Genomic DNA, 13551 nt, shown 5'->3' with positions numbered 1-13551 from the left:
GTACATTTCAGCAGGGCTAGATTCTAAGTCTTGAGTTGTTGTTGTACATTTACCCACCTGTAAAACAGGAGAGAAACGAGGAGACGAGTGTATCAGTTCGAGCTCTCTGCAGTAATCAGAAACTTACCACACTCACACAGCTACAGTAAACCTGTCACCCGACCCTGCCCCTGCTGGCCTGGAGTAAACACTACACAAGTAAATTTGAACTAGCAAAATCGCATAAAAATAGAAACCCTTGAGATACTTGTTTTAAAAATAGTAAAAATAAAAATACAATAACTTATGTTCAAATAAAAGACAATGATTGTGAGTATACTTAAAAAACAAATACAACACTTTTATGGTCGTCACAACAACAACATAAAAACATTTTTTTTTTATTATTTGAAGTGTTTTTTTTTTGTTTGTTTTTTTCTTGTGGCTCGTTGGGATCAAAGAAAATCAATTTGGTGAAAAATACAAAATTCTAAATTGTTATATAAAGTATAATTTATTCTTATAATGGCAAAGCTGGATTTTCAGCAGCCGTTACTCCATTACATTCAATAATTTACTGATACCAAATTAAGGCAGACATGAGTACACCTGTTTAGAGCACAGTGTTTTGGCACTGTTTGATGCTGCTAATATAACTGCAATTACTTATAAACCTTTAGCCATCACATCAACTCAAATCAGAAGGTTTGTCTATTCATTCAAAAAAGTATAATGTTTAATTAAATTTCAAATTTCAAATAATGAGGCTTTCAATCTGAGGCTTTTAGTAGCTGACAAAGAATGGATAAAATCACTTTATTACTCTAACAGTGGAATTTTCTTAATCTGTTAAATAACTCGTGTATAATTGAAGTGTTTTGATGGTGATACTTTGAATGATTAGCCACTCAACACGATCAGGCTAATCTGGGATGTGTCAGCCTCTGCAGCGACTGAATGTTTGCTCACCCTGACCCATTTCCTTTGAATTAATCCCAGCTATCGTTGGGGGAAAAGAGCCGCTTTGATCTTCTAATGAAGGGACACTCATCCCGATATTTCTGTTCTGAGTTTGTCTGCTCACTTTGGTGTGTCTGTGAGCTCTCACCAAGGAATTCCTGGAATAGGGTGAAGCAGTTTGAATAATTAGGCCTGGCTTTTCAAAAGCTCAGCCTCCTCCTCCGTCCTGCTTCCTTCTTTTACTGTCATCCATCATTCAGCGCTCAGAGCTGCCATTGGTCATTACTATGCCTGCTCGCTTTGCACAACGGCATTCAAAGAAAGTCTGCTACCCTACTTTGATCCTGTTTTTTTCGCTTTCTTTAAGCATGATAAGAACATCTAAAACCTTCTGCATATAACCTGATGGCTGACGTGATTGAGCACAAATCTGCATGCTTGTTGGAGTGTGGCGCAGTGCTTGTGTGTTTTCTGGGATTATAGAAAGGGTTAAAGGCTAGCTCAGCAGTGAGGATTTTTAGATTGGACGGCTGTGGAGCTATTTCCAGACTGCTCTGCTGGAGGATGACTAGAAGAAGCACTGGATTCATTATTCAGGAGGCAGCGGAGTCGTACACAACGGCACAGTCTGTCAGGCCAAGATTACCTTTGTGCATTCCTCCGACATGCGAGGAGAGCTTAAGGTTTGAGTCTCTACCCCGAGGCGTTAAACCAACCTGACTGAAAGTAGGGTTGTACAGGAAATCTGAAAGTTATCAGGTAGTCTACGGAGTTGTGAAGTGCGAGAACACGGAGCGCAGGTTTAGATTACAAGTGATCGTTGAGAATGTTGGGTATGTTTTACATTAAAAAGGATCAGATGATCTTTTGAGGAATGCATCTTGAAGCTGGGTTTTGTGGCTGTGTGCCTGTGGCCACATTTATCTGCCGTTTCCTCATACGGCAAAAGCATGCCTTTTTATTTCCTTACAGGTTAATACAGATGCCAGCGAATGTGATAAGTGCAGTAATCACTGCATTTATTTTATTTGGTTTTATTTGTGGCATCTTAATTAGTTTGAACAGGAATATTAGATGGATGAATGCATACCTTACTAAGCAAAGAGAATAATGAATTAGGTCCATTGGAGTGCAAAAAGCTCTATCAATACTAACTTAATTTAAAGACTCCGAGTCAGTGAAACTAAATGGACTAACAACATTTAAGGATGAAACTGTTTCTTAAGGCCAGACAGACAGCAGAATCTCCATTACTCCAGCCCAGACACAATACACCTTAACATTAGGGTCATTCAATTTCCCACTCCGCACTTCAAAGTGGGCCAAGTGATTTGTTTTCAGTGTGTATTTAAGAAGAAGCTTCAATCTCCCCCGGAGAAGTTTAGCATTTAAATTGGTTGATCCAAGCACATTTTACCACAGCTGTTTTTGAAGCATCATGCTGATGAAAAATCAAAGGTAACGTGCAAATGCATGACCTTTCCTTGGCTGAATAACAGACAGTGTCTGAAGAGCTTGTTTTTGCTGACATTCTTCCTTCTTTTATACTGTTCTGTAAAACTTTGATCCTTGGTGAGACGATACATCATAAATTATTTTTAGACAATAATAAACCTCACCATAGGTCTATAGGTGAAAAAAAAAAGAGATCTAGAGGAAAGTTTCCACCTGTACTATTCTACAGACCTTTGTAGTGATTGCTTAATTTTGAGGTTTTTTTTTTTTTCTGAGGTATTCATGACAAAATATTTTTGATATGATATTATGCATGGAACCCTGCTCATGACATGCAGGAAAAATCTATTGTGGACAAGAATAAAGAATTCAGCATAGTAAGTGAACATGTTTTATTCATTGATTATTTTGTTTTAATTAAATCCTGGGTAGATTTTAATTATTTGTTTCCTCGTTTTAGGTAGACAAAACCAGTTTGTTCATTCATTTTTTATTGGCCATTACACCAGAAATCAAAGCTATAACAGTAACTATCTTGGCGTCCACACAGAAGGATTATAATACTGTGTTTATTCTAACTGAGCACAGCAGGAAGGGTCTGCACAGTTATTGATTATTGAGCAAAGTTTTAATATCATGCAGAACTGTAAAGAATGACTGATGCATTATCAAATACTGAGGAACTCATGGGGAACAGTGGTGAAGTGCTTAAACGGATTTTATTTATTTATTTATTTATTTTACTATTACACTGGTAAAACAATACCGTTATTGACAACAGTTGGCGGGAAACCAAAATCATGCTGAATTAGCTTGTTGAATGCCAGTTTCTCCTTAATCATTATTCAACCAGACGTGAAATTGCAATGAATTTAGATCATATGGTAACACTGACGGACAGCAACTTGCCTTGGTGAGGCAGAGTAAATTAAGAAGCATACCAGCCAAGAGGGAAATAAAACAAGTAAAAGTACATGGCAGTGCACAAGGGACATGTCTGTGACTGGTTACAGTGCTCAGCCATTGCAAAAGCTTGTTAGGGTTTAAATAAGTTTATAAGTGTATTCTTGATTATTTAGTTGATTTAATTATGCAGTCCTAATATAAAGTATGGTTCTTTTTGTTTTACTGTTTGCTGTGCATAACAACAGGCCATCCTTAAAAATATTATTGTTTGCCATAACCCGACTGACCCTGTCAATTTAGGACAGACTCAATTTATTTTTATTTCTTTCGCTTTTTTGCACACACGCATAACAGCAAATAATACTTCTGCACAGTGTTTCTTTTTTTACAACAGAAATGTGAATTCTGCCGGTATTCAGACAGTCTCATGCATACAGATACAGATTCGGGCTAGAATCACCTACATATGCGATTTTTTTGTTGTTGTTGACATTTCTAATCGTAAACACGATTATGTTGAAGCCTGCAGTAAATGTTTTGCGTTATGGCAGTCCACTCTGCTTATTGTTTTTCGAGAATGTTGCACTCCTGTTTGTCATTGTGCACGGAACTTCACGCCAATAAATCATCAGAAATATTGGTCTTTACCAATATATTGAATCTTTACATTTGTCCTGTCTGTTGTCCATGGATTTACCTATATTTGGTGTTATTTGCTGTAAAAAAAAAATGCATCTAGACATGCAAAATCGATTTTTACAATCAATTCAATGAACACTTGTCACTCATCAATCAAACAGCATTTTTTTCAAAGTGACAACCCAAGAAAGCAAAGTAAACAGTCTCTCATTTGTAGGTTGCACTGACAGCTAGCGGTGGATGCAAGTAAAACAGTATAACAGTACCTCATTTTTTTTTCTTCTTACCTGAAATTCATGCAACAAACATGTTTTTGACAAATATTTCAATTTGTTTGTGGTATATATAGCCTGCATTAAAATGAGGTTTGCAATGATGCCCCCGAAGGCACGGGTTGAAGACCCAGTCAGTGACGTCACGATATGCTAATTTTTTTTACATTCAAACCTACGTAATCACCATCACCAAAATTTTACTTTTTTTTTGTTTACATTGAAACTTGAAAAACATGTATACACCTACCTACCTTTACATTTTTTACTGTTGATGGTTGTTTTTACTTTTTTTTTTTTTTTTTGGTTAGTGTTGTAAAACAAGATTGCAGAAAAAGTAAATGACTCAACAGTTGCAGATCAATATCAGCACACTTTTTTCCCCTTTGCCATAACCCTACGAATGTACAGTATGTGGACATTTTTTGGCAGTATTGCTTGGAAGAAGGTTAATGATATTTGCTCACTGCAAGATGCAATATAGTACAGTTGCCATGCATTCAGATAGATAAAATAAAGAATTACCTTCAGATTATTTAACGTATTGTGAATAATTTTGGTGACTGTTCTCTTTGAAGAACAGTATAACAATCAATGATTGACAAAAGCGTAACACTGGCTCTCGGTAGCATCATGACAGATGTGGTGTAGGTAGGATTTGTCTTTACTGGGGTCTTGGTGAAGCTTTACATTTGGAAACAGATTGCAGATGTCAGTTTCAGATAGAATGGCTTGAGGGTGATCATGTCACAGGAAACGTCTCTCCTTTAAGTCTAAAGTTCCTGTCTGACAGAAAATTCTGACAAAGTTATGTTACCTTGTTACTGACAAATGACTACCATTCAAATCTTAGAGAATTCTACCTATAGAGCATATTCAGATATTAAGAAGTAGAAATCAGACTGAAGGAAAACACCAAGAGGCACTGAAATCTTTCTCTGTTAGGTTGTAAGTCCCGGGTAACACTTTCAGCTCTGCGGCGGTGTGACTTTGATTAAATGCTTGTGCTCTGCTTTACGCTGGACTCTGAATGCTTCCTGAATAGCCTGTCATGCCAGGTAGACAAGTTTCACTATTATGCTAGATTTATAGTCTTATACTGCCAACTCCTCCACAACTCTTACTCTCATCATGGGTGGGCTCTGCCCTACTGCTACATCTCTTCAATACTTCCTATAAAGTGAGATCAGACTAAAAGCCTGGAAGGCATGGATAAATGCTTTTCTTTTTTTTTTCTTTTTTTTTTCTTTTTTTTGAATTTTCTTTGATCACAACCTATATTGTAATTCAGTTTACAGACACCTCTTGCCATAATGATGCACTCTTAAAAAAATGCACAAGGCTGTCTCTGGGGCGCTGCCCATTTTAAAGGTGTACCATTTAGTTGCTAATATGTACACTTTAGGTAATCTGTAGCTTTTAGGCACTAATATGCACCCTTTTGGGGGGTAAATAAGCCATGAAGGTAGTATTTCGTAATGAAACTGAATAACCAACCAAAACACTTGTTTTACTTGTTTTTATTGGAGAGCTTGTTCAAACGTTTCTATTAAGTTTGATTTTGAAAATAAGATGTTTAAGAATTTCTTTCTTATTTTACATATTTATTTATTTATTTATTTTTTTTTTGGGAGGATGTGGCAGAGGCTCATGAAGACCGAACTTAACGTAAAATACAATTATAGTCCACTGGTAACTGCTGGGTTATTCCATGCTCCGGAGGGTTATTCCAACTGTGACATTTTCTCTCAAGTGATTGGATGTGATACCGACTGGCAAAGTCAATGGAAGGAGAGCTAAGGAGAGATGTCTAAATATAGGGTAGTGCTCAGCACAGAATAATCAAGAATGGTGTTATAATCTGTTTTAGGGGGAGTAAGTGCAAAAGCTCTTCAAGAGAGCAAAAATATTCAGCAAAAATTACATACTCAAATAATGTGTATTCAGTGTTAATGCATCATTTTCATTGCCTTCAAATGTGCCCGTGTTCTTACTACTTAGAGGAAAAAGTTCAGAGTTTGTTTTAAAGATATTTTATGTTCCGTTTTTCAACTATTTGTGTTGAGATTTAATAATAATTTAATAGCTCCTTTCAGGCATGCACAGACTATTATGTGTATTTCACATTCATCTGTTACCGTAACATGCTCATGGTGTCTCACAGGGTCCTCTGTTTACCACAAAATTCATGAATGCAATTTTCTTTTCATTATTTACAGAAATGCAATACCAAACCCCCTTTTCTGGTACTATTTAGTCTCATTTATCAAATATGACAGTTTATGTTATACTCTTATCATGGGCAGGGGGATGTTTTTTATTTTTATTTCTTCTTGATAAATGATAGATGCTGTTGTGAGAACAGCTTTTTACGCAGAGGGTTTTGACAACACTAATTGTTTGCATTCTCTGTTGAAAGAAAACAATAGCCTGCATAAATTATTTATTTGTCTTACTCTTACTATTACTGGAAAAAAAATAGCTTGATATACGGCAACCAGAAAAGATAATGGTTTGTTTTGATCCGTTTTATTTGTCCAAACTAAAGAATATATTTATGTTTGTCAGCATGCATTTGTATCAGTGCAGGTTCATGAAATATTTTCATGTTTATGCCTTCCTTGGCTCTCTGTCATAAGAGAAAAAAAATGTAGATGACCCCTCAGCAGTGTTTTATGCAGACATTAGCAGTAGCATTAACAGTAAAATGGGATGTCATTTCAGTCGCTCCATCCAATATTAATCAAAATGGCCCTCTAAAGCATCTTGTTAAATCATAGCAGAACAACTTGACTTTGAGAAATCTCTTGCCAGCTGTATCTGTCTTTCCCAGATTGCAAATGAAAACTTTTATGAAAAAGAAAAAGAAAAAAAAAAAACACAAAGAATTTTCCTTTCTTTGCCGCTTCATTTCATTTTTATTTTTTTTATTTTTTTTTGCAGGATGTTCCAAAGGAAGTCAACCAAAATGTAAACATTAACTTACAAAGAACAGAAATGCACATTCAAAAGAAATCTGTGTACAACATGTGTACTTCCAATCAAGAGAGAGAGAATTGTATTTTATTGCTCAGGGAGTTTGATTAAAGGAAGCTGATTGCCTCGGATTCTGGATGGAAAGCCGTCTGAATGCCTTAACATTCTGCTCATGCTGTGTGTAATCATTTGTTAGTATGTGGAGTCTAGCGGCGCTCAGATTGAATCAGAGCGGTGCCTCCTTATCTAGATTGAAGGAAATAATTTGTTGCAATTTTCTATTAAGTCGCATTCAAAAAGGCATGAGTTACCTTAAGGGCACATTTAAAGCAAATTGTGCCTCCGCAGAAGTTCACTGTCTCTTAAGATTGCTGGCTGTTTCATTTCCAACCACTGTCTCGGGCCGTTTGATGTATTTGCGAATGCAAACAACATGAAAGTGTAATGGTGTTCGCCATGTCTGGGCACGACACAACATCGCCGTCTTTGCACCGGGTGACCTCTTTGTGTCAGGCGCACAGAGTGGAGTGTGTACCGTGTTTCCTCTCCAACACTTTGTCTAATGCACCTGTCACAGAGGCCTATTTTAACCCTGTCATGAATGTGGCAAGACACCTGTCATAATGATTCCTGTTCTTTCCTCACTTCAGCCTCCGTCCATTTAGCATTAGTTGGCGTTTCATAGTTCTTGACATGACTGATGCTTCGGTGGTGTATATGAACTATTGTTCTAGTTATTTCTTTAGGGTTATTGTTATTTTCTCTTACTGCATGATCATGCTTTACATCAGAATCAGTGTTACTGCATGCATGCATGTCCAAGGATAAATTCTGATTTAATGTAAAAGTGAAATATTAAATGTGTATGATTTAAAAACATCGCTTTTTTGCAATAATAAACTGCAGTGAATTAAACACATGAACAAAGATGCAAATTCAAGCCTGAGTATAATTGATGTGACATGGGCACCAGCAGTCATACTGCACGTGTTTTGTTACAGTAGTTTGTGCACACATTACGTTCTCAGTTTGCACTCACTGACTTCAGAGTCACTTGTCACAGTGCTTAGTCTGTGACAGGCCCATTTTAAGAAGCTTGCCAAAGATGTATGTTCGCCATAGATAACAGCAATAACAGTTTATCCTGCAGTAACTGTAGCTGAGTTGCTTTTCGCAAATGCTTTGTTATTAGTTGTTTGTGTTACTTAACCTGCAACAAAAATTTCTAATGATGTAGTAAAATAGGTGACTCTAATGATTATTTACTTGAGTAGTTTTAGTACTCAAAATGTCTTGTTTTTAAACAAATCCTTGTTGTGTGTGATCCTGAAATCTCACAGTGTGTTGCTGTGCAACATCTTTGACACTGACAACAGAACTGTTTAAATTAATGTTCCCATAAATGTTGACATTTGAGAAAATAAATTGCCAGATTGCTGTCTGTACAGCATTTCTAAAGCATATGGCTTCCTGTTTGTAAAAAATAATAATAAAAGAAACAGAATGGCCTAATTAGTGCATCCCTATTAATTGAAGACAAAAAAAGGACACTATCTGGTCACTGTTGCTATTCCTTTGCCATTAACCTGCGTTTTATATCAGGATAGTATTTTGATATTCTTAGCTGAATTGCATTTGCACTTTGCATTCTCCAGTGTGACTGTATAGAGTTCTGATCACTCGTCATCTGCACGAAAATGGAAAATGCCACTTAAACTGAGCTTGTGTTAATCAAACCTTTTCCATTATTTACTGAATTTGAAAAACATTGAGGGATAATTCCAAATGCATTCCTTCATTTTGACAGATAAAAATAATATGTCTGGTCTACTGGGTTTGCCTATCTTTATAAACATTCCCACAGTAAAGGATGGCTAATTAAGGATTAGGAGCAAAGAAAAGGGAAGAAAATAAAGTTTTAAAAGGCCCCGTGAAAACAGCATGGAGAGACACTGGAGTGTGGATCTGGGGAGAAAAACAAGAGAGAGAATAAAAGCAGAACCTGCACGATCTATCCCCAAGTACAGAGCACTTGGTAAGACTAAAGAAGCTCTTTTTACAGAAGCTCTTGTGATATAAATGTCACATTAAAAATGCCAAGAGTTACAATATTTTATTTATGGATAAAGTAGAGCATGATGGAAAATTTACAACCAAGTCTGTCAAAGTGATGCATAGTGATTATTTGTAATGCAGCATCTGTATCACAAATCACATGTATAGTTGATCATGAAAACACATTAGTGTTCACACTTCATTGGATGTGCTCAGAATGTCCTTGCATCGTATCACACGCTATTTTTTAATAAAAATAATTTAATCATGATCAGGTACTATCTGATTGTGATCTGATCATCAATGTCCATAGTTAATGTGATGATATTTAATATGTTTCTATCTAGGATAATAAATTATACATTTTTAAAGGTGGCTTAGGTGTCCTAACATATTTGAAGCCACTTTATAATATAATATTCAATATTATACAAAGAAACCTATGTAGAAAAAGGAAATCTGGCTTATCATTTTGAGACTGATGCATTTGAAATGTTAATAATAGGTTATAAAGTACGATTTGATCATTGCCAGTATCATTTTGACATTTTAATGATTGAACTCAGAAGAGAAAAAAGAGAGAGACGCAATTCCTCGCGGTGCTTTCGCGTGAGAATAAAGGCTCGCGGTGCTTTCGCGTGAGAATAAAGGCAAATATTGAATTTCTGTGGCTTGCCTGCACAGTACGTCCCTGTCACAGTCTAGTGTGTGACAGCATATGTTTAAATTAATGTTCCCATAAATGTTGACATTTGAGAAAATAAATTGCCAGATTGCTGTCTGTACAGCATTTCTAAAGCATATGGCTTCCTGCTTGTGTAAAAATAATAATAAAAGAAACAGAATGGCCTAATTAGTGCATCCCTATTAATTGAAGACAAAAAAAGGACACTATTCTGGTCACTGTTGCTATTCCTTTGCCATTAACCTGCGTTTTATATCAGGATAGTATTTTGATATTCTTTAGCTGAATTGCATTTGCACTTTGCATTCTCCAGTGTGACTGTATTAGAGTTCTTGATCACTGTCATCTGCACGAAATGGAAAAATGCCACTTAAACTGAGCTTGTGTTAATCAAACCCTTTCCATTATTTACTGAATTTGAAAAACATTGAGGGATAATTCCAAATGCATTCCTTCATTTTGACAGATAAAAATAATATGTCTGGTCTACTGGGTTTGCCTACTTTATAAACATTCCCACAGTAAAGGATGCTAATAAGGATTAGGAGCAAAGAAAAGGGAAGAAAATAAAGTTTTTAAAAGGCCCCGTGAAAACAGCATGGGAGAGACACTGGAGTGTGGATCTGGGGAGAAAAAAAGAGAGAGAATAAAAGCAAACCTGCACGAGTCTATCCCCAAGTACAGAGCACTTGGTAAGACTAAAGAAGCTCTTTTTACAGAAGCTCTTGTGATATAAATGTCACATTAAAAATGCCAAGAGTTACAATATTTTATTTATGGATAAAGTAGAGCATGATGGAAAATTTACAACCAAGTCTGTCAAAGTGATGCATAGTGATTATTTGTAATGCAGCATCTGTATCACAAATCACATGTATAGTTGATCATGAAAACACATTAGTGTTCACACTTCATTGGATGTGCTCAGAATGTCCTTGCATCGTATCACACGCTATTTTTTAATAAAAATAATTTAATCATGATCAGGTACTATCTGATTGTGATCTGATCATCAATGTCCATAGTTAATGTGATGATATTTAATATGTTTCTATCTAGGATAATAAATTATACATTTTTAAAGGTGGCTTAGGTGTCCTAACATATTTGAAGCCACTTTATAATATAATATTCAATATTATACAAAGAAACCTATGTAGAAAAAGGAAATCTGGCTTATCATTTTGAGACTGATGCATTTGAAATGTTAATAATAGGTTATAAAGTACGATTTGATCATTGCCAGTATCATTTTGACATTTTAATGATTGAACTCAGAAGAGAAAAAAAGAGACGAAAGCACATAACAAATTATTCCACCACGCACACGTTATTCCTCGCGGTGCTTTCGCGTGAGAATAAAGGCAAATATTGAATTTCTGTGGCTTGCCTGCACAGTACGTCCCTGTCACAGTCTAGTGTGTGACAGCATATGTTTGGACACCCGTAGTCAGATGGAAACAGACCTGTCAGCACGGCGGCAGGATGGGACAGTGAGATAATCACACAGTGTCATTTTGGGGGGCAATTACCCAGCTTGGAGTGAAATGAGAAACCTGTTTTTTTCCTGCTGTCCTAATGGAGGTTCCGGTCATTAGTTAAACGAGAGTCTGTCTCTGGCTGTAATCAAACGTGAAGCGTTCAGTTTAAGAGCCCATTATAAAACATCTGCTCCCCAGCAACGGCCTGCGGAGACTTACGTTTGCTCAGTCGTAAAAAGTCGGTGAGCACCGTGTCACTATTACTACTCAATTTAAAGTCTTTGTAAGTTGTACAGTTACACATTGTTGCGATTCATTCTTCAAATCATGTTCACATTTCCTGGCATATTCAAGATTCAAGATTTTTATTCGTAACATACAAAATTATGTATGTGACGTCACATACAAAATTAATTATGTTATGATATACATATCTTCTGTCTTTTGGACTGTAGTAAAATAGTACTACTACTAATTCATTGTTAATAATTACTGATAAAATATATTTGTTTCGATTTTTTTCTTTCTTCAAAAACTTGGATGAAAGATTATGCAGCGACGTAGAACAAGAAAAAGATGTAGAACATTCATCACACACACACACACACACACACACACACCACACACACACACACACACACACACACACACATATATATATATATATATATATATATATATATATATATATATATATGCTTTTCTATTATTAATTATTACATTTTGATAAACTTTAAATGCATTTTTTAACATTTTGTAATTTTCCCCTAAACTTCTGTCAAATTTCTCTTAAATACATTAAAAGTTTATGTAAATAGCATTTTTTTAAAGAAATTATAATTTACACCCCTCGCATTTTTTTATTTCTTAAAAAAAAAAATATAATACTTGAAACATTACCTGTAATACTCAAACAATATTACATTCAGAAGTATATGCTAAATACTTGATTTTAAAATGTTATTATAATTCACAAATTAAATCCACATTGCCTTAAACCGTGTGATTCTCATAATGCAGTGTTTAGCTTCTCCTCTCTCTTAAATGAAGCTGGACGGAGTGAAGTGAAGATTTGAAGCTGTTCATAGCAGTGTTAATTTCGGTTGACTAAATATTTTCGTCATTATTTTCGTCACGAATATATTTTTGCCGACGAAAACGAAACGAAAACTAAAATAGAAGGCACTGATGGAGACTAAAACTATGACTAAAATTGATTGACATTATCGTCAACGAATAAAGGACGAGACGAAAAATAGACTGTGACGAAAATCAAATCAGCAGACGGAGAGATGCGAGGAATGAGCAAAAGAACCGGCAAACAAAGAAACAGACTGCATGAGAGAAGAGAACCAATCAGAGCCTGGACTTATTGAGACGTGAAGCGAAAGGTTTTCAGTTTTTATGAGCTCCCGGGAAGTCGGGCATTCGAAGAGGTGATAGGGACTTAAGCAAACAGCCTCTGGTGGAAACGGGCAACGCCATTTCTGGGCGTTGTATTGCGCCTGCGCGAATTTAACTGCTACTTTGTGACGTTCTAATTTAACGGTCTACTACGGGAGAACAGCTGATTTGCCAGAGTCGCTACAACGTGAAGAGGTTAGGTAAATAATGTTATGTTTTTTAGACTTATTTACATCATACAATATTTAAAAACTCCTCTTCTGACAAAAGATTGTCATTTAAACGCCAAAAGGCAATCCTTCTCCTGCTTTTTTAAATTATATATTTTTTTGGATCTTCAATAAATGAATTAATGCTGCGTTGCGCTGTTCTGTTTTACCGTTGCTTAGTGACTTTTACGTTCTTTGGCTACAGCGGTGTGTGACGGGCAAACTTCCGGTCGCTGTAGCCGTTCCATTCGCAGCTGTTGCTTTAAAGTCCCTACTGTCTAAAAGAGCGACAAAATGTCCACAGCTCACTTCACGTTTGACGACGAACAAAACAAAACAAAGTGTAAAGCACGCAGAGCGCTCATTCGTGGCAAGGAACACAACCAATTTGAAAAGACATTAAACAGACGAGCCACAACGGACATTTTCTGAAATGTAATTTTACAACGATGTTCTTTGTTTATTGAGCTAAGCAAAATTGGAATAGTGCAGTGCGTAGATGTTGTAGCATTAAATATTACGAACTGAAA

General features: G+C 36.0%; 1 protein-coding gene across 5 annotated transcripts in view; it reads left to right on the top strand.

The window, feature by feature from the left end:
- The window catches only part of LOC113114140 (teneurin-3-like), an 86953-nt gene that overhangs the window by 39359 nt on the left and 34043 nt on the right, over window positions 1–13551 (top strand). The gene's annotated exons all lie outside the window — the stretch shown is intronic.

This window comes from Carassius auratus, chromosome 14 (genome assembly GCF_003368295.1).
Source record: "Carassius auratus strain Wakin chromosome 14, ASM336829v1, whole genome shotgun sequence".
Taxonomy (NCBI): Eukaryota; Metazoa; Chordata; class Actinopteri; order Cypriniformes; family Cyprinidae; genus Carassius; species Carassius auratus.
The sequence above is the reverse complement of the archived record's forward strand: the minus strand, read 5'-3'. Positions and strand labels throughout refer to the sequence as shown.